General features: G+C 45.6%; 1 pseudogene; it reads right to left on the bottom strand.

Moving 5' to 3' along the window:
* Window positions 1-5669: 5669 nt before the first annotated feature.
* LOC116571523 lies at window positions 5670-6470 on the bottom strand (annotated as a pseudogene).
* Between the last annotated feature and the right edge of the window lie 14495 nt (window positions 6471-20965).

Below are 20965 nucleotides of genomic sequence, written 5' to 3' on the forward strand. Positions count from 1 at the left end.
AGGGACACAGTGGCTGAGAGGGAGGGGGATGCCAAATCAGTGAGTGTGTGAGCCCCCTTTATGTCGGCAAAGAAATTTCTCTGGCACCGTGGAAATCGGAATTCTCTTGCTTCCCTCCCTGACTCCAGGTCTATGGGCTATGTCTGTATACACCTGAGCCCAATTAAAAATAATAATAATAATGGGGGCACCTGGGTGGCTCAGCGGGTTAAAGCCTCTGCCTTCTGCTCAGGTCATTATCTTGGGATCCTGGGATTGAGCCCCTCGTCAGGCTCCCTGCTCAGCAGGGAGTCTGCTTCTCCCTGTCCCTCTGCTCCTATTCCCTGCTCATGCTCATGCTCTGTCTCTCTTGCACTCTCTCAGATAAATAAGTAAAATCTTAAAAATTAAAATGAAATTAAAAAAATAATGATTACTTTCATTTATTGAAAGTTTACTGTGTCTCTGTCATTGTCCAAACACAAGGGCTAATTCATCTGGTCATCGTGAAACCTTGTGAGATACACACCAGGACTGCATCCATCTTCATCTCGAGAAGATTGAAACTGAGGGGAGTTCTGTGTCCAAGTTCAACGGGAAGTGGTGAAGCCAGACAGGGTGACTTTTTCTTTCTTTTAAATGTATTTTTCCCTTTTTATTATGACCATGGTTAAGCATATGCAAGAGTGGGAAAAAAGAACATCAGGAACCCCCAGCTTCCGCAAACACTATAATTGTCAGTCTCATTTAGTCTAGTTCTCCCTCTTTGTTCTTTGGAGGGTTTTTTTTTTTTTTTGGATTGTTTGGTTGAATAAACTTTATGCCACACGCAGGGCTCAAACTCACAACCCTGAGATCAAGAGTCCTACACTCCACCAACTGAGCCAGCCAGGTGCCCCTGTTCTTTGGATTATTTTAAAGATAAATCCAGGTAGGGGCACCTGGGTGGCTCAGAGCGTAAAGCCTGCCTTCGGCTCAGGTCATGATCTCAGGGTCTTAGGATCGAGCCCCACATCGGAGTCTCCACTCAGCAGGGAGCCTGCTTCCCCCTCTCTCTTTGCCTGCCTCTCTGCCTACTTGTGATCTCTCTATATATATTCAATAAATAAATTTTAAAAATCTTAAAAAAAAGAAGATCAATCCAGGTATCATTTCATCCATAAACAGTTCTGTATATATCCCTAACCGCAGAAGTACTCATATCCTAACAAAATGAACCATACTTCCTTAGTGCCTTTTTTTCCAATGAAGTACGATTTCCTTCAGTAAAACTCACTCTTTTCAGTGTACAGTTCTGCACGTTTGCACAAAAACATATGGTCATTTGGCCACCACGACAGTGAGATCTGGTGTGTTTCCATCATCCCTCAAAGTTCCCTCGTAACCTTTTGTAGTCGGCACCCCCCCAGTTCACCTCCGGTCCTGGGAACCAGTGATCTCTTCCTGTCTTTCCTAGGACTTACAGAGCTGGAGTCATAAAGCAGGTAGCCTTTTGAATGTGTCCCCTTTTGCTTGGCATTCTGCTTTTGCGATTTATCCTTATGGTCATGTATGTCAGTAACTTTTTCCTTTTTATTGTTGGGTGCTTTTCCATTGCGTGAATGCTGGACGGGTCATGTCTTCATTTCTCTGTCGAGAGACATCTTGTTAGTTTCTGTTTCAACAGTTATGAATCAAGACACTATAAACACTCACGCACAAGTTTTGGAGTGGACGATAGTGTTCATTTCTCTTGGGTAAGTGCCAAGGAGGAGAGTTGCTGGTTTATATGGTGGGTGTATCTTTTTTTAAAGATTTTATTTATTTATTTGACGGACAGAAATCACAAGTAGGCAGAGAGGCAGGCAGAGAGAGAGAGAGAGAGGAGGAAGCAGGCTCCCTGCTGAGCAGAGAGCCTGTTGTAGGGCTTGATCCCAGGACCCTGGGATCATGACCTGAGCCAAAGGCAGAGGCTCAACCCACTGAGCCACCCAAGTGTCCCACAATGGGTGTATTTTAACTTTATAAGAAACAGCCAAACTGTTCTCCAAAGTGGCTGAGCCATTTTGCGTTCCCCCCAGCCATGTACTTCTGAGAGTTCCGGTCACTCTCTGCAGGTTTCTCTCAGTGATAATACCCAAACCATGTTCCAATATTTTTTTCTAAGTTTCTTCATAGTTCATTATCTGAACCAGAATGCATGAAATGATCCCATGTGGCGTGTAGTTGACATGTCAATTAAGTCTCTTTCCACCGGTAATATTTTTCTTTCTTTTCCTCTTTTTGAATACCATGCATGTATTTATTTTTAAAGTGACTTTATGACATATGATGGACATGCAAAAAGCTGCACATATTTAACGTGTATGACTCAGCAAGTTTGGGGGTACGTATCCACCCATGAGATCATCACTATGAGCAAGGTCAAAGACATCTTCATCACCTCCCGAAGTTTCCTCCCACCCCCTTTACTATTATTATTATTGTGTGCATGTAATAAGAACGTTTACATGAAGATCTACCCTCTTAGCAAATTTAAGGTATACAATTCCAGTATTGTTAACTATCGTCACTGTCACTGTCCTACTCTCTGCTTCAGTGATATCTAAGTGAGATCACATGCCTCTATCTTGTCTCGCATCTGATATATTTCACGGAGCATACCGAGCACAATCTGTCTGGAGACAGATTCCCCAGGTTCAAATCCCAGCTCTGTCATTTATAAGATGTATCACCTTGGGCTCAGTTTTCTCATCAGTGAAGTTGGGATAAGAAGAGAACCCGAGTCATAGAGTGTACAGATAAAGTCAGTCATTTTTCTTTTTTTTTAAATTCTTGGTGTCAAGCACTTAGAATAATGCCTGGCCCTGTAATACAAATAATGTCTTTGCTGTTAGTATCATAGAGCCCCAAAGAGTATCTTATCATTCAATTTATATTTTATGCTAATTAGTGGGTATAATGAACACAAAGCTCTAATAATCAGAAATGAAGATGTCATCTTTGCAAAAATCAGAGTGTCCAATCTTGGGAAGAAAACAAATTAACAACAACCATGAATCTCTAAAAATATGCGTTGAATAACTCCTCAAATACTGGAAGTGGCACTTATGCCATTGCTTGATAGCTTTGGGTGGTGAGAGACACGGTCTTTCTTCCTCACGCTACAAGGGGAATCCGACAGCTAAGAGGAAGTTCAGAGTCAGCTGGTCTGTTTCCCTGCATGGAGGCTGAGGGTGGGGGACGGGGGGCTGCTGAGCCCTAGGCGTGAGAAGCTGTTTCAGTCTGTGGGTGTTCCCCCCAAGTAAAGACCTAGTTGTTCCTGGGTCATAATTTTGCAGGTGTGAGAAAAGGGGGTCAGGGTTGGGGGAGAGGCAGGAGAATTAGCCTGTGTGTCTCCGCCTGGTTTAGCGCCTGAGTTGGGCAATGCTGCCTCCCTTAACGACAGCCCACTGGCCTGGGTCTGCACACCCACATGGGGAGCAGCCCTACTTGGGTCGAGAAACTCCTCTGAAACACGTTCTATAAAAGTGCACTAACAAGAGTTATAAGCCTCGCTACTACCCTGGAGAGTTGCTCTTGCCTGTCCATAGAGAGCAGGTGGGTGGCAGGAAACACCAGACTCTCCCTTCCCAGAACATTCTGGAAGGCTTCGTATGCAGCTCAGTCTCTGGAAATAAACTGGGGCATCCTTCCTACTCCTACTCATTTAGATATTGCTCTGCTTTTCTCTTTCTTCTTTTAAAATGTGAGTCACAAATCAAGCAATCTAACAGCTGGACACGAGATATGGTTGCACTCACCTAGCTTCATATCTGGCAAGGAGTTTGGGCATGAGAAATATTTGCCAAGGGTTGCTGAACTGGCGCTGAGATTTAAAGTGATAGTTAAATGAATAGCAATTGAGAATTTCTCTCCAAATCATCCAAACCCTCCTTTACGGTTCCGATTGTGCCTGTGGCTCTTTCCCCCTGTGTGATTTCGGACAGGTCACTTAACCTTTCTGAATGCAGTTTCCTCATGAGGATGGATCTAAATATATTTTCTTCAGTGTGCCTGCGTGGCTCATTGGGCTGAATGTCTGACTCTTGGTTTCTGCTCAGGTCGTGATCCCAGGGTCATGGGATTGAGCCCCACATAGGGCTCGGTGCTCAGCAGGGAGTCTGCTTGAAGATTCTCTCCCTCTGCCCCTGTCCCCACATGCAAACAGAATCTCTCTTTCAAATAAATGAATAAAACCTTAAAAATAAATAAAAATAAACAAAAATAAAAGCAAATAAAAATAAATAAAAAAAATACCTTCATAGGCTCGCTGCTGGGATGAGTCTGTCGATCTCTATGGATCTGAATATTTTTGGCGAGGAGTGTCCTACCTCCTATCTAGGTCTTCACTGCTGGTACCCCGTACTCAGTGGCCATCCCCTGTCCTTAGCTGGGATAGCTGTTGGTCAGTTAGAAACCAGGCCCTTAGTGAAATTTTAAGAAACCCATTCCGCCACTCAGTGTCCCTCGGGAGTTACAAGCGCTCACAATGAATTCACACAGAAGTTTCTATATGATTTTTTTTTTTTTAACAAGGTGTGGAGTATACTGACAGCCGAACTCCACGATCGGCCAGGGGTTAGTTAACGGCCACGTAAAACCGAATTGTGACACTTACAACTACTGGTGTTTCTTTTCTTGACGTTTTATGGAGCCGAGAGCGAGGCTTCAGAGGGAGGGAACGGCTAGCACGGGGGACGTTTAGCAAAATAATCATGGCGCGTCCAGACACCTATGGTTTTGCCTGGGTTTCGAGACCTTCTCCTTTTGTGTATTGACTCTTCTACCATATTCCTCCCAGTTTTTACACGATCTGATTAGGTTGAACTGGATGAAATTGCAGAGTTCAGGAAAAACTGGATTTCCCCCTCACAACACTTTCGACACGAAACACATGGCTTTCCCACACCAAGCCATTCTCTGAATCTCTGAGGACCCCGGCTGGATATCCTGTGGTTTCATTCTACCTGGCTCTACCTGGAGTTAGCGTGGCCTACACAGGGTAAGGACTTGGTCCCACGAGCCTGGTCCCTACTTCAGACACCAACCCCAAGTAGGGGGTCCCCAGTTTACCCACACTTCTGTCTGACTTGGCTGCAAATTGGGGGTTCCCAGACCCCCTTCCTGAGGTTGGAGCATTTACTATAAAAGCTCATAGAACTCAAGGAAACACTCCACTTAATATCACCAGTTGATTGTAAAGGGTATTCAATTGTAAAGGGTATTAGAACGGATGCAGGTAAACAACCAGATGAGGTAGGATGTGGGGTGAGGTCCAGAACGAACCCATCCCAGGAGCTTCTGTTCCCATGGAGTGGGAATGCACCACGTTCCCAGCACTGGGATGTATTCACCTGCCTGAAGTTATCTGAACCCTACTGTAGGGCTTTTATAGAGGTTCCATTACATAGACACAATTTTTTTTTTAGATTTATTTATTTATTTATTTGATAGAGAGAGATCACAAGTAGACGGAGAGGCAGGCAGAGAGAGAGAGGGAAGCAGTCTCCCCGCCGAGCAGAGAGCCCGATGCGGGACTCGATCCCAGGATCCTGAGATCATGACCTGAGCCGAAGGCAGCGGCTTAACCCACTGAGCCACCCAGGCGCCCCAAGACACAATTTTTTTTAAAAAACAAGTTTGGCTCACTTTATTTTTCTTGTATAAAACTACATGGTGGCCGCAGCTGGAGCCCAGGTCCTCTGCACAGAGACTCTGGTGTGGGTCTTCACAAGATGGTCAGTGAGTTCCTGATAGGGAGACTTGGTGAACACCGTCCGCTTGCACAGGTCAGGGGTGAGATTGGAGGGGTCCTGGAGATGGCATCAAAAGTATCCTTGGCAAAGGTCCCCAGATGGCAGTGCAGCCTTTGGCTGAGGTGTAGCAGTCTGATACCAGCCATTATCAGTAGCTTCTTGGGCACGGGGGCTGAGACAACAGCGGTGCCTCTGGGGGTGGGGATGAGACACACCAGCACAGAGCCGCAGTGGCTGGTCACCTTGCATGGGACAGTGTGGGGCTTGCCGATCTTGCTGCCCCAGCAGCCTTGTGCATGAGGATGCCGGAAAGCTTGGCGAGACAGGACAGCAGTGGCTACCTCCTAGGAGCACTTGATGTGTCCATTGGAATCTCTGATGGCTACAAATGCCTTGAACCTGGTCCGCTGGCCCACACGGGTCTGCTTTTTGCACAGGCACGGTCTTCCAAACCTCGTCCCTCATTGAGGGATGCCCCCAGGAAGATGTCAGTGGTTGCAGATTCCTTGATGGGCAGGAAGAAGAGGTAGATCTCCTCCAGGGACTTGATCTTCAGGCCCTTGACCAAGTGGCCTGGCTTGGTGATGGGGATCCACTCCTTGTCCTCGGCCTTGCGTCAGTGAGCTCCGTGACGGTGGCAGTGGCCTCAGATGCCGCAGTCAAAACCCCCACGGAAGCCCCCGGGTCCTCTGGGCCCTCCCACGGTACCCACATCCTTGGCCGTTTGGTGTTGTCTCGGAGAAGAAGCCTTAGACACGATTGGTTAAATCATGGCCCCTGGTGATGAACAGGATCCCCAACCCTTCTCCTGTCCCTGGAGGTCAGGGGTGGGGCTGAGCGGTCCAATCCTCTAATCACACGCTTCCTGGGGCAACGAAACTCCAACCAGAAGCCATCGGGGGCCTTCAGACACCAGTCATCTCATGAGCATAAATTCAGTTCGGGCTGAATAACAGAAGAGGCTCCTTTCCTCCTTCTCACTAGGACGTTGCAGAGGCTTTTGGAACTCTGTGCCAGGAACCAGGGAGAAAACCAGATGCATATTTATTGCTTCACAACATCACTTGGATGTTTGACTGTTTTTAACTTACAAACCCAGCAAGTTTATATATAGTTTATGTAACATAGTCTAAATAATACTTACACGGTAGGTTTGCTGGAGGAGAAGAAGAGGGCTTCTTTTCTTTTTTTTTTTTTTTTTAAGATTTTTATTTAATTATTTGACAGACAGAGATCATTCATAGACAGAGAGGCAGGCGGGGGCGGGGGTTGGGGAGCATTGATGTGGGGCTTGATCCCAGGACGCTGGGATCATGACCCGAGCTGAAGGTAGAGGCTTTAACCCACTGAGCCACCCAGGGGCCCCGGGCTTCTTTTCTAAAACTTCCTTTTTATTTATTTATTTATTATTATTATTATTATTTATTTTTTTAAAGATTTTGTTTATTTATTTGAGATAGAGAGTGAGAGAGAGCATGAGAAGGGAGAAGGTCAGAGGGAGAAGCAGACTCCCCATAGAGCTGGGAGTGGGACTTGATCCCGGGACTTCGGTCGGGATCCTGACCTGAGCCAAAGGCAGCTGCTCAACCGACTGAGCCACCCAGGTGCCCAGGTTCAAGTTAGTTAACATATAGTGCAGCATCGGTTTCAGGAGTAGAATTCAGTGATTTGCCACCTAGGCACAACACTCACTGCCCGTCACAACATGTCATCCCAATGCCCATCCCCCAACCGGCCCATCCCCCATCCGCCTCCTTTCCAGCCACCACCAGTTTATTCTCTACAGTCAAGAGTCACTATGGTTTGCCTCCGTTTCTGTTTTTATCTTATTTTGTTTTTCCTTCCCTTTCCCTATGTTCATCTATATGGTTTCTTAAATTCCACAAAGGAGTGAGATCATGCGGTATTTGTCTTTCTCGGACGGACTTACTTCGCTTAACATGACACACTCTAGCTCTATCCATGTCTTGCAAATGGCAAGATTTCATTCTTTTTAATGGCTGAGTAATAGTCATTGTGTATACATAATGCGTCTTCTTAATCCATTCATCTGGCCATGGACATGTGGGCTCTTTGCATAATTTGGCCTTTGTGGACATTGCTGCTACAAACACTGGGGTGTAGGTGCCCCTTCAGATCACTATTTTTATATCTTTTGGATAAATACCCAGTAGTGCAATTGATGGGTCCTAGGGTAGTTCTTTTTTTAACTTTTTGACTTAACTTTTTGACTTTTAACTTTTAACTTTGACCTCAAAAGCGACTTCTGTTTTTAATAATTTTTAAATTTTTTTAATTAACATATAATATATCATTAGCCCAAGGGGTATAGGTCTGTGATTCGCCAGGTTTACACACATCACAGCACTCACCATAGCACATACCCTCCCCAGTGTCCATAACCCAACCACCTTCTCTCTACCTCCCTCCCCCCGGCAACCCTCAGTTTGTTTTGTGAGATTAAGAGTCTCTTATGATTTGTCTCCTTCCCGATCCCATCTTGTTTCATTTATTCCTTTCTTACCCCCTCCCAAGCCTCCAACATTGCCTCTCAACTTCCTCATATCAGGGAGATCAGATGATAATTGTCTTTCTCTGATTGACTTGTCTCGTTCAGCATAACACCCTCTAGTTCCATCCACGTCACTGCAAATGGCAAGATTTCATTTTTGATGGCTGCATAGTATTCCACTGTGTGTGTGTGTGTGTGTGTGTGTGTGTGTGTATACCACATCTTCTTTATCCATTCACCTGTCAAAAACTACTTCTAACACCTATGATAAGGAGCTTATAATGGCTGGCGCTGTGTTAAGCACGTCCCTTGCATCTGCCCATGTAATGGGTCACGTAATCAGACTGATGGCCCATAGGGATCATGTGTTATTAATAACCCCATTTTCCTGAGGTGCAGAGAGGTTGAGTTTCCCACCCAAGATCTCAAAGCTGTCTGAGCCCAGAGACACTGCTCATAAATACCAAGAACCCTTCCCTTCACTCTCCACCCATCCCGCCAACGTCAATCCTGGCTGCATGGCATCTGGCAAATTCCGTGCGGGACTTGTCATGTCCACTGCTGGTCTGGAAGTTTCCCAAGAAGACAGGCTCTGTGTTATTTATTTCTGAACTTCCATGGAGCAACAAACACTGTGGTAGAGGTCCCACTGGTGTCTTCCTGCTAATGGCATGAGGTTGTACCGAGGGTGGATTGGGAAGGGGTAAGTATGGGGAAAAGAACAATGGTGACAGGTGATCTTCATTACAACGGTCTCAGGTATTTGAATAATGCTGTAAGTTATCTTCATTGCTTGCCCGCCACCAACATACATGACTGAGACCCGTCACTTTCTATGGAGAGGTTGTCTCCCAGAGTGGCTCTTTCTCACCAGAAGGAAAAAGAGGCTGGAGTTAGGCATCACCCCTGGAGGAGTTGTTGGAAGGGGCCAATAGGAATAATTTATATTAAGCTAAATGAGAACCCCATATAAAACAGAACAGTGAGCCAATACAGACTCTCAGTTCTCATATATTCTTAACATTTTCTATATTCTATGTTATTTATAGTGTTTGGTGTGCAGCCTGTGTTTATACACAATTTTTAAAAAGATTTATTTATTTATTTGACAGACAGAGATCACAAGTAGGCAGAGAGGCAGGCAGAGAGAGAGAGGGAAGCAGGCTCCCTTGCTGAGCAGAGAGCCCGATGCGGGGGCTCCCTGGGATCATGACTTGAGCCAAAGGCAGAGGCTTAACCCACTGAGCCACCCAGGCACCCTTATGCACAAATGTTTGAGAAATGATTGGATATTTCTGTAAGAAGATTTTTTTTATCATGTCAGATGATTTTTTTTTAAATCTATTTGACAGAGAGAGATCACAAGTAGGCAGAGAGACAGGCAGAGGGGTCAGGGAAGAAGACTCCCAGCTGAGCAGAGAGCCCAATGCAGGGGCCTGAGATCATGACCTGAGCCAAAGGCAGAAGCTTAACTCACTGAACCACCCAGGTGCCCCAGACGATTGTTTTAAAGACACATGCTTTGGGCCCATTTATTTCACAAACTCATACATTAAATACTTAATGAGTCCTGCTATGTGCCAGGCACATAAGCACTGAAAATATAGTAGGAAGCAAAAGGCAAAGAGCCTTACCCTCAGGGACCCAATAGTCAAAGCCACCCACATTTGGGCAAATCTCAAACTCACCGTTGTGGCTCGCTTTAATGTATGCTGAATAATTTCCTATTTAGCCCAGGATAATGCTCCCTAACCACTTGGAAAATCTGATGACACAGAATTTTGGAGACTGGGGACGCCTGGGTGGCTCAGTCATTAAGCATCTCCCTTGGGCTTGGGTCACGATCGCAGGGTCCTGGGATCGAGTCCCGCATCAGGCTCTTTGCTCAGTGGGGAGCCTGCTTCTCCCTCTCCCTCTGCCTGCCGATCCTCCTGCTTGTGCTCACTCTCTCACTCTCTCTCTCTGACAAATAAATAAATAAAATCTTAAAAAAAAAAAAAACCCGAGGGGGGGAGAGAGAGAGAGAGAAAGAGAGAGAGAATTTTGGAGATTGCTACCCAGGGAAACAAGAAGGTAGATGGGCGGGTCAGGGGAGTGGGCTGCCTCTTCCCTCTTCCATCGTGATGTTTGTGACTTTGCTTCTAGCTTTTTTACCTTGCAGATGTTACTCTCTTAAAATTAAAACACACACACACACACACACACGCACAGTATACAGGCTCTGGAGTAGGTTTCTTGCTTTCCAATCTCAATCTGTCACTTTCTAGCTCTGGGATCTTGAGAAAGAAATGTCCTCCCTTACCCTCGGTTTCCAAATCTATAAAATGGGGATCAATAAAGATATCTCTGAAAAGGCTAATGTGATATTTGAGTTAGATAAGGCACATAAAATGCTTTGCGTGGTATCAGCACATGGTGAACCCTCAGGAAATGTGAAGCTATGAGCCTGTCCTTCAAGTGGTGGTTGCATTACCTTTCTCTAGACTTCTCTGCCCACCTCGATCCCAGTTCCAACTTTACCAATATCCTCAGTATGTAGTCATTAGTTTAAGGTTTGCTTTTATTTTCTTTTTTTAAAAGATTTTTATTTATTTATTTGATAGACAGCGATCACAAGTAGGCAGAGAGGCAGGTGGGGGTGGGCAGGGGGAGCAGGCTCCCTACTGAGCAGAGATCCTGATGCGGGGCTTGATCCCAGGACCCTGAGATCATGACTGGAGCCAAAGGCAGAGGCTTTAACCCAGGTGCCCCTAAGGTCTGCTTTTCAGTGAGACTGAAGATCCTGGGACAGAAGAGTTCAGGTCTGCTGATGTCCTGTCCTATCTTCCAGGCTCCGAGGAAGGTATATCCTTTCCAAGCCTGGGGTAGCTGACACTTAGGTGGGTGGGATTTGTTCACCAAAGAAGTGACCAGTCTTCCTGTTTTGTCAGAAACTGAGTTTCCTTGTCTGCTGAGTTCCCAGCACTCCAAGCCCAAGAGTCATCAGCCAACCGGGACAAACAGACCAGACCTACATATGATCTGACATCAGAGCCCCACACCTTGGTGTGGTCTAGAGATGCTGTTATCTGTTATTTAACTTAAAAAAAAATGTTGATGTTGCCTTAGCCAGAGAATTGGAGTTTACACTGGATCATAAAGGGACACACTGAGAAAACAGAAGCAGAGTCGAAAAATGGGAAGCATTTCCCAAGGAGCAGTGTGACCCTGGCTGCTTCTCAAACTCCAAGCCAGGTTTCAGCCAAAAGGCATAAGAATGAGTGAACTCGTGTGTGGGAAGGGCTTTGATGTTCTCAGAGCCAAGGTCCTCAGGAAAGCCAAGTTGGCTGGGTACTACCATATACCCTGACTTCTTTATTAGGTATTTATGATCTCTCTGCTGAGATTATGATCTTTGGCAAACACAGGGAGGGCCGGGTGTTTGCTTATATTGGAATAATCTTTTGTAGCCCAGATTTGGGGCAAAAGTAAACAAATTCAAACCATAAAGAAAACTCTGAAAGAGAAAAGCAAACCAAAGAGGTAAACAATAATGCTAACAACAGGAACACCTGGGTGGCTCAGTGGGTTAAGCCTCTGCCTTCAGCTCAGGTCATGATCTCAGGGTCCTAGGTTCAAGCCCCGCATCGGGCTCCCTGCTCAGCAGGGAACCTGCTTCTCTGTCTCTCTCTGCCTGCCTCTTTGCCTACTTGTGATCTCTGTCAAATAAATAAATAAAATCTTAAAAAAAAAATTCTAACAACAGAAAGTTTATCCCAAAGAGAGGATCTCTACTGACATGCAGGGTTATATTAGTCCAGCATTCTGTACTCCTTCCTCCCTCCCCCTGCCTCTGTCTCTGTCCTCTCTTTTCCCTATAGTCGCAGATTTTAATGATCATGTAGTATTTCACTGAAGAGAAGTTAGGCCATCAGTAATTTCTTTGGTTCTCTCTGTTGAATTTTTAGATTGTTTCGAATGTTTCTCTGTGATGAGAAAAAAATTCAACAATAAACATTTTTGCCTGTAACATTGTAATTAACTTGCAAATCATCTCCTTGGGTGAATTTAGCAGGTAAGTTGTTGGCTTGCCCATTGTCTTCTAACAGAGATTTGTCTCAATGTGTACACTCACAATGATGTTTGAATGCGCCCATTTCTTTATATTTTAACATCATTAGGCTGTGAAAAAAAATATTTCAACCTTTGCCTTTTGCAAAGGCAACATATTAAATCTCCTTGTTCCCCTTTGGGAACCCGAGTTTCTGACTTGTGAGTTTGCTCAAGACTTTGTAGGTGGTCAAAAGGAATGTATGTGCTCTATTCATTGCAAACATCCTCTTGATATGCTTTAAATTCAAGAGAGCCAGCTTTTAGGCCTGTTTTATTTTGTGTCACCTCAAAGAAGTCTTTACTTTTTAGGGTCTTAGCTTCCTCAACTCTATAATGAAAGATACAGACTAGATTATCACTACGGTCCTATTAGTACCCTATAGGCAGTGGGTGTGTCTTCTCTTGAAGTTCATAGGTGGCAGTTGTCTGGAAAATGGTTGGGACTGACCTGGGAAGAAGTCTATTTGCACGGCAGATGGACAAGGGATGGTAATCAGGACTTACTGAAGTCAATTAGACAACAGAGGAGAAGACGCCTTTACTCAGGTCCTGAGCAGGAGGTGTGACCGGAAGCTGGTATGTTTCAGGGACCATCAAAATCACGAAGTTGATTACTACCATCCCTCTCTGCCCATTAGTTTTTATGTTTAGCCAGATTTCAACGTATAACTTGTCTGCTTGCTTCTGTGCTCACCCCTTGTAACCTCATCATCAGAGAGAGGCTGATGGTCCCTCTCTCTGGTTCTTTGTTGAAAAAAACCTCAGGAGAGGGCTCTAATTTGTTATTCAAGCTTGGGTCTAGCGTCCATCTCCGAAGGACTAGAAGATGATGGCACCATGACCGGCATTTCTTGTAACAAGTGTTGTATTGGTTAGCTATCGCTACAATCATGCACAATGAGCTATCCCCAGACTCAGGAACACAAGTATCATGTTATCAGTGTGTAGGAACGGCTGTTTCCTTATATTCTTGCAAACAGCGAGTATCATCACCTTTATCTTTGGGGAAAATTTCATTGCTATCGTAATCAAAACTTCTTTGATTATTCTTTTTTTTTCCTTTTTAAAAGATTTTATTTATTTATTTGACAGAGAGAGAGAGATCACCAGTAGGCAGAGAGGCAGGCAGAGAGAGAGGAGGAAGCAGGCTCCCTGCCAAGCAGAGAGCCCAGTGCGGGGCTCGATTCCAGGACCCTGAGATCATGACCTGAGCTGAAGGCAGAGACTTAACCTCTGAGTCATCCAGGCACCCCAAAACTTCTTTGATTATTCTTTTTTAAAAAAAGATTTTATTTATTTATTTATCAGACAGAGATCACAAGTAGGCAGAGAGTCAGGCAGAGAGAGAGGAGGAAGCAGGGTCCCTGCTGAGCACAGAGCCTGATGGGGGCTTGATCCCAGGACCCTGGGATCATGACCCGAGCTGAAGGCAGAGGCTTTAACCCACTGAGCCACTCAGGCGCCCCTCTTTGATTATTCTTGATGCTAATCTTCAGTGTATATTAAGAGCCACTCATATTCCTCTTCCGGTCGATTGCATATTTATGCTACGCAAAACAGCAACCATTTATTCTCATAGATTCTCATTCAAAAGAGTCTTGATTGGGTGGTTCTTCTCAGGTTCAGAGAAAGTGGCAAATTCCATCTCCCTGGGGACAGAGCTTAGGATCCTTCCAGATCTCATCCCACATATTTCTTCAACCGACTGTTAGTCAGTCTTTTATCACATCTTTAATGAGATACTAACTGGTATGCCTAAGTCCATGTTTTCCAGAGGTCTATGAGTTGTGCTAGAGAATGTGGAATCCAGGAGGGGGTTCATAGGAACCTTCGACATGTAACCGAGTTGGACAGAAGTTGCTGGTGACCTGGGGGTCTATTAGTTAAAATTGGCATCTCAAGCTGTTTTGGAGCAGGGGGAGGGAATACAGTCTTATGGGACTGAGCCCTTAACCAGTGGGTTAGTTTCCTTTGTGTCCATATTGAATTGTAGGACACCAAGATGTGCCTAGGGTGAGGAACACCCCCACATCTGGTATCAGCTGTGCTGTGAGCGTGATCATGGTGTGCGAGTCCAGGAAAACAGTCTCTTACTTGTGTGTGTGTGTGTCCTAATATGTTTTTCTTATAAGAATACAAATCATATCAGATGAGGGCCTGCGCTAGTGACCTCATTTTCACTTAATCCCCGCCTTAGGGATGTTATATCCAAATCCAGTCACCTGCTGAGGTCCTGGGGGTTAGGACTGGAACCCGTGAATTCTGGGAGACACCATTCAGCCCATAGCACCAGGCGTGCTCAAGGCCCCTAGTGGCAGAAAGAGAATGAGTAACAGTCTTACCTGCTCCCCTTCCGCCAGTCTTGGTCCCCAGTAACCCACAGCACTCCCTTCGAATGACAAGCGCTCCTTTTCCCTCTGTGCATTTCACGCAAACAGAGCCTAGAGCCCACACAGGCAGATTTCCAAGCTGGTGACTTTTAAATCTTCTCAAAAATCACTTTATCCTTTATTTTATTTTATTACTTTTTAAAAAGTAATCTCTACACCCAAGGTGGGGCTCGAACTCACAACCCCAAGATCAAGAGTCACAATGCTCCACAAACAGGGCCAGCCAGATGGCCCTATCATTTATTTTGTTATTATAAAATTAATAAGACTTGTTACACAACAGAATGATTAGGTCAAAATCTGTCACGTGGCATGTCCCCTCCCCTCTACATTGAGATACACCACCATCAGGGCTGGATGGCTCAGTTTTCAGACCGTCTCCATGTCTAACCATCCACAGACCACGAAAAAGTGTCATGCGGAGTGGAGAGCTCAGATGGGGCCGTTGGGTCTCCTCCGGGACCTCTTAAGGGTGCTCCCCACTTGAGCAAGACAGTTGACAAATTCGTGTCACTGTGCCTCTGTTTCCTAACTGCTTTGCAGGATTGTCATGAGAATTAGACGAGCTGGCAGAGATCCAAGATCCAAAACACCCTGAATGGTGCATGGTCCAGGCTAAACACCCAAGTAACCTGGGCAACCAGAGGGTTCTTGACCCTCCAGGAAAGAGCTAGCTGCTTGGCTGTGAGAAGAGCAGTCAGCTGGCAGCCTCCTCCTGCAACATCTGTGGGGTCTGCAGGAGCTTTGGGGCTGAGGACACACTCATCCCAGAGAGCCCCCAGCCAGCAAAGGAGCATGGCCGGCATTCTAGGGCATAGTCCCTGCCTCCCAGCAAGGGACTCTCCAGCCAGAGTTCTTTGCTCAGGAGCTCCCCATTGGGTTGGGCAAGGTCCGTTTGGATCTGCATTGCTGGTGCCTGAGGCTTCCCCCTTGCCTCTGCTTCCTCCTACCTTTCTTTTCACAGCTGCCTGCTCGGCATCACCATTGAGACTTTCCCTGCCCAATACTGTCCCTCGCCTTCACCCGTCACAGGTGTCACCCTCCCCAACACTCCCTGTCTCTTGTCTTTTTGGTAATAGTCATTCCGACAGGTGTGGGATGATACCTCCTTTTGCATTTCCCTGATGGCCGGCGAGGTTGACTCCCTTCTCCCACGTGCACTGGGCGCTGTGGCAGGTTTTGACATTTGCCTGAATCTGTTCGACATTTGCAAGGCAACTGTGACCATAGGAGTCCAGCCTTCAATCACGTGTCTGATGACATGATTTGTTGTGGCAATCCCCACTTCTATTCTTGCGGGAAGGCACTCTTAATCTTTTCCTCTGGGCTCCTCCGCAACCTAAAAGGATTATGAAGAAATCTGGCAGAGGAACAGTGTGTATTTAATCTGATATGCAATCGTAGTAGATTAACACCTTCATTTAACTAAAGTCACACATACACTCTTAGTAATCTCTCTCCAGGAAAGCCATCCAGGCATGTTACTCAGATCTTCCTTTGTCTTCGCATGACCTTCTCCCCTCAATGTCTCCGAGCCTCTGTGTCCAAAGTTCTTTCTTAGAAGAACCCCAGTCATTGGACTTAGGTTCCATGCTAATTCTAATCTGACCCCAAAGCAACTTGCTTCCAACTGCAGAGATCCTATTTCCAATAAAGGTCACCTTCAGGTTCGGGGTTGGACATGAATTTTTGGAGGACCCTCTTCAACTTGGTAGGGTAGCCATCCAAACGATGCTGAAAAAAAAAATTAAAAAAGCCCACAATTCATTCAGCGAAACAACCGGGCTGCAAAATATACACTACAATTTTTGTAAAAAAGGGAAAAAAAATCAAGTGTGGATAAGCAGGTTGCCTGCTCTATTTCTCCCAACCTCAGCGCTGCTAACCCAAGGAAGACTTTTGGGAGACAAGCACAAGCGCGGGGTCTTCTTAGAGTCCTCAGAAAGTCACCACGCTGAAAAGCGGGAGGGAGTCCTTCGGTACCCACAGATGACGTCACCGAGAAATCGTTGATTCTGATGAGGAAACCTGGGTCTGTTCAGAGGAGACAGGTAAGTACAGATTCCAAGGGCAGGAAGAGACAATGCAAATACAACAATTTTGATGGATAGTTTAAAAAAAAAAAAAAAAAAGGCTGAGACAGGAAGCTAATGAAGCATCTCCTAGAGGCGGAAGCCGGGTTGGAAGACAAGGACGCGGCTGCGAACGTGGTCCTTGTGCCGTTGGCCTGAGGCCAGCCCTGGAAGGCTGAGCCCACCCGACTTTGGGACTTCCCCTCCCTTCGCGTCAAGCCCAGCTGGGCTACAGTAACTGGAGACTTGAGGTGGGGCTACCAAGGTGCTGTCACTTTGGGGTTCCCCAATGGTAAAAGGGGAGATTCCTGAGCACGCTGAATGCCTCCAGGGGAAGGGAGAGGAGAGGCGCATGGTGCTGGCAGAGCTGCTGAGTTTTAAACCCAAATCTTGTCTACCGAGACCTGAGCAAACAAGCCGGCTCCTCTTCTGTAAGACACACACGTGCCCACACTTGCACGCACAGACCCAGGGAGCCTGTGTCAGCACTGTGGGCTCAGTGCCGCATGAGGGGTCCTCCTGGGCCAGTCCATGTGGGTTCCAGGCTCTGTGGCACCATTGGCCAATTATCCCCATGAGCAGATTACTTCAACCCTCTATGCTCTAGTTTCTTCACCTGTGAAACGTCAAGAAAGGATTATCTTCCTTGATGGGTTTTAGGAGACACTGTTACCCAACAGCGTGAATTGTTTTAAATTCCTCCCGTGCAGTTAGCAAAGTCGGTCTTTACGCAAATGCTCAGCAAGAACCAGATCATTGGGATTTAGGGAAAAAGGGCTCAGGCCAACCATCTGTTCACCCTGAGTGAGTCATCACGGTCTCTGGGCTTGAGTTCATCCTCGGCAGCCGTCGCTGGGCATGACTGGGTTCCCACTGGGCTCCGCAGTGCTCTCTCCAGAAGGGACAGGAGCAGGGAAGAAGTCATCTCTCTCCAGATCCTGAAACAGCTCCATTTTCCAAAAGGTTTAAAGATGATTTTATATTCACCTACCGTTGCAGGAAAGAACACAGTATCCCTCTACTCAGTTTCCCCCAGTGGCACTGTCTTGCACAATGACAGTACCCTAACCCCTAGCAACACCAATCTCTTCTCCATCTCTACGATTTTGCCATTTCAGGGACGTGATGTCAACGGACTCATGCAATCCAGAACCTTCTGAGGTGGGATTGTTCGCTCCGCAGAATCCCCGTAGTGCTCTCTCCGGGTTCTGTAGAGTGAGGATTTGTTCCTTATCCCTGAGTGGCATTCCAGAAGCTCTTGCTTTGACTACTGCCTATGCTGGTCTCATCTGAGAAATTTCATTTAAGCCAAGGTTTCCTCGGCTTCGAGAGACTCTTTTGACAACAATTCACAAAGGTGAGAATGAAGCTGGAAGTTTCGAAGACCGAGGTTGAAACATGGATAAGTGTCATCTGTATATGGAAATTCATAATGCATATGGTTGTTCCCATTTCATGGTGAAGCAAACCCCTGATTTTTTTTTTAAGATTTTATTTATTTATTTGACAGACAAAGATCACAAGAAGGCAGAGAGGCAGGCAGAGAGGGAGAGGAGAAAGCAGGCTCCCCGCTGAGCAGAGAGCCCGATGCGGGGCTCGATCCCAGGACCCTGAGATCATGACCTGAGCTGAAGGCAGAGACTTTAACCCACTGAGCCACCCAGGCGCCCCAACCCCTGATTCTTACAGTTATAATTTTATCTGATCTCTGGAGAGACAAAAGAGAGAAAAGGAGAGAGAATCTATTCCTGAGGAAGAGCTTGGGAGGTCTGCATGTTTCATACATATGAGGAAAACCGTCCTTGGTTATCTGTAAGGGTGACTTTGATTTTCCTTCTTCTTTATTTCTATTGCCTGGTTTTCTTTTCTCTCAAGTCCCCATGCCCTGTTCCCTAAAGCAAAGCTGATTCATTAGAGACAGAGATGCCCTCTGTGTCTTGCCTCCCTAGACAGGGGGAAAAAAAAGGCTGCTTTTAATTTCTGATAGGAAAATAGACATTTTCTTTTCATAGACAAAGGCCAGGGTTTGGGGTTAATCACTTGAGGGAATTACTGAACAAATTATAAATAACAAAAAGAAAGCCCCAGGAGCATGGATGTGCCAGGTGTCCTGCGAAGTTACTGTCCTTAGCATCTAAGAAGGCTCTGTGCACAGACAGCTCAACCTGGAATTGTGCAAACGCTCAGACAGATGATACATAGGGAGAGGGGAAGGTGTCTCGAAAGCCAAGTTAATTAATATGCACTTTGTTACACCTTCCTACACATTTCTTGGAACCGTTGCCTGTTGGGGCATGAATTATGGTTTAAATGGAGCACTGGGGGTAGGGGAGATGGTTATTTCTCCCCAAGGCACGAATTTTGCTCCCCAGTCCCTCCTTACATGTTGCCTAGACTCCGTCCCCTTCCTCCATGCCTTCCAGCTCTGCCTCTGAGTCTGGCTTACGTCCAGGAAGGCGAATTTAAAAACCATTATTAAATAGTCCAGAGCTGCTGCTGCTGCTGCTTCTTTTTTTTTTTTTTTTTTTAAGTTTTTAAAAAATTTATTTGGTAGACAGAGATCACAAGCAGGCAGAGAGGGAAGCAGAGAGAGAGATGGAGGGGGAGAAAGCTCCCCGTTGAGCCCTGATGCAGGGCTCGATCCCAGGACGGAGATCATGACCTGAGACAAAGGCAGAGGCTTTAGCCCACTGAGCCACCCAGGCGCCGCTAGTCCAGAACTTCTTAAAAGAATGGTTTTCACTGGAAGCTTTTTATTGCTCAAAACATCCCCTGCTCAGCAAGCAATGAGCTGATCTTACAAACAGAGAGAGTTGGGCCGCAGCTCTTAGGCACTGTCTCTAACTTGCTGTGCATTTCCAATTCTCGCTATCAAGTTTTAAAACAGTAGACAGTGTATTTATGCCATGGACACAAGAAAAAAAAATAGGAAAGAATGGAGCAGAAAATAAAACCACTTGTCATTGCACTGATCCAAGTACAACACAGGTCAATTTGGGGTGAGTTTTCTGCCCCATTTTTAAATAATATTTTTAATTCAAATTCAATTAATTAACATATAGTGTATTATTCGTTTCAGAGGTAGAGTTCAGGGACTCATCAGTCTTATATAACACCCAGTGCTCATAACATCACGCGCCCTCCTTAATGTCCAGTCCCCAGTTACCCCACCCCCCCACCCCCTCTCAGTTTGTTTCCTAGGATTAAGAGTCTCTTATGGTTCATCTCCCTCTCTGGTTTTGTCTTGCTTTATTTTTCTCTCCTTTCCCCTATGTTCCTCTGTTTTGTTTCTTAAATTCCACATGGGAGGGAAATCATCTGATAATTCTCTTTCTCTGGTTGACTTATTTCACTTAGCATAATACCCTCTAGTTCCATCCTTGTTGTTGCAAATGGCAAGATTTTATATTTTTGATGGCTGAGTAGTATTCCATTGTACACTTGTATCATCAGGGTAAATACCCGGTGTCATAAGGCAGTTCTAGTTTCAGCTCTTTGAGGAAACTCCATACTGCTTTCCAGAGCCTGCCCCACTTTTCTTAATGCGTGTTTCTAAAAAAAAAAAAAAAGTGAAATCACGCTGCAATACTGCCTTATAATTTCTGTTATCTCTCCAACGATATATTAATTCTTGCCTTGTCAATGAATATACTTTCTCAGCATCATTTTAGGTGACCATGTAACACAGCATATTTAGAAATCAAATCATCTCTCGTGGAATGATTATGCTGTTAATAATGCCTTCCTGTCTCACCTTCATCTGTCGAATGGAAATTAGAAGATATGTCAGATGCTGGGTGTAGCAGAGAGTCTGTAAGCGCTACCAAGAGATGTCAAAATGTTCACGAACTCCATAAATGCTGTATCTTATCCTGGATTGGATTTTAGGGCAGTAAAAGGGCATTAAGGGAACAACTGGGGGAATCTGAATCAAGCCCATGGTGTGCTCACCAGGATTGTACTGGTAGCTGTTCCTCACTTTCAACAAATACTCCACGGTGATGTACGAGGCTCCTATGAGGACAAGCCAGGCAAACGGTATACCAGAACGCTACCCTGACGTGGCAACTCTTTTGCGTATTTCAAATTACTCCAAAATAGAAAGTTTATCAAAATGAGCATCGAACACTTTATGCTAAAGAT

This window comes from Mustela erminea, chromosome 13 (assembly GCF_009829155.1).
Source record: "Mustela erminea isolate mMusErm1 chromosome 13, mMusErm1.Pri, whole genome shotgun sequence".
Lineage (NCBI taxonomy): Eukaryota > Metazoa > Chordata > Mammalia > Carnivora > Mustelidae > Mustela > Mustela erminea.